A 1,430-nucleotide genomic window follows, 5' to 3' on the forward strand; every position below is an offset into this window, starting at 1 on the left:
TTACGGGAATCAATCTTGTTTTGGGCAGATCTAAAATTAAGGCTTTAAACTTCTTTTAAATATAATATTGTGAAGGATCGAACATATGTTCTCGCTCTCGCATGCTCAGTTACTATGTCCCAACTGAACTACCACAATTATTTTATAAAAAAATAAAATAAAATGAAACTGTTAACACAGGAACATGAATCTCTCATGTAGTGTTTGGTTGGGGAGTTCTCAAAATTATCCAAGGGAAGTGCACGTGGCATTGTGATTTCTCCACGTTTGGTAGAAGGAAGTCTTCAATTTTACCATCAAACACCGTTGCCTAGCTAAATTGGATTGCATGTAAAAAAGGAAATAAGACAATGTTGACAAATCCATCTGAGAACGTGGTATTTGTTCATAAACCGGATAAATGAAAAAAGGAAACAAAATGTTGACAAGTTTACCCCTCCTTTGTGACCTTTCAAAACTTTATAAAAAAGGTTACATTTGTAATTTTCAATTTTTTCCCATCTAAATCTTATTTTAAACCAAACATACAATAGGATTTTTAACCCAATATTCTCAGTAATATTTTGCGGTACCAAACAATTTTTTTTAAACTTTTCTACCAAACTTACTTTCCTACAATTTTCTTTGTAATTATATTTCCCTAGTAAATAAAAATATCTTCTGAACCAAACACTACCTTCAAAGATGTTTTGTGAACCAAAACTTGTTACGTGACTGAGAATGGGAGTTACCTGTTATCTATTCGTTTGCTTTGAACAGTTCTGAATAAATAAATAAAAAATGAGAGATTACAAAAAGAATGCGGTGAGCGTGGATCGAACACGCGACCTTCAGATCTTCAGTCTGACGCTCTCCCAACTGAGCTATCCCCGCATGATGATAAATTCGCAAGTCTGCCGGTACCACAAAATTGCAAGATAATTACGGTGGAGAAGCATTTCTATGTGACTATGATCCAGGCCATAGGATTTGTAGGTGCTTCCTCTCATATAGAGAGCACAAAGGAAAAATGAAAGAAAAAACAAGAATAAAATGGTCAATTTTTTTTTGATTGTGAGTGGACCATGAAAAAATTATATGGGCAGAGAGCTTTTAATTATTTTTCATTTTGGTGGGGCACATAACATGAAACTTTTCAGTAAAAATAATTTTATATTCAATTATTTTTTCCTAAATTTTCTTTTTACTTGCAAGTTGCAACTTAGATGTAAGATTTCATTTCACGATATTCTACTACTTACTTAAATAAAAATCATGAATTAAAAATAATAAAATATATTTGTTAAAAGTTTGAAAGATAAATATATAGGTTTAATGTTTCTCATATTGTAGGAGATAAATTTTATCTCCTACATACATGGAAAAGTATGTGAGACTCATGTTTTCTCATTCTCTCTTCTCTTTACATTGGTTCACATGAGCCTCACATA

The 1,430-nt window shown here is 31.8% G+C and overlaps 1 non-coding gene across 1 annotated transcript; it reads right to left on the minus strand.

Annotated features, from left to right (window-relative positions):
* Positions 1 to 800: 800 nt before the first annotated feature.
* TRNAF-GAA (transfer RNA phenylalanine (anticodon GAA)) lies at positions 801 to 873 on the minus strand. The gene has a single exon. It is a non-coding gene; the product is annotated as a tRNA-Phe (tRNA).
* Between the last annotated feature and the right edge of the window lie 557 nt (positions 874 to 1,430).

The sequence above is a fragment of the Gastrolobium bilobum genome, unplaced genomic scaffold (genome assembly GCF_033153095.1).
Source record: "Gastrolobium bilobum isolate Gb01-03AN ecotype WA unplaced genomic scaffold, APGP_CSIRO_Gbil_v1 utg4923, whole genome shotgun sequence".
NCBI classification, from domain to species: Eukaryota; Viridiplantae; Streptophyta; class Magnoliopsida; order Fabales; family Fabaceae; genus Gastrolobium; species Gastrolobium bilobum.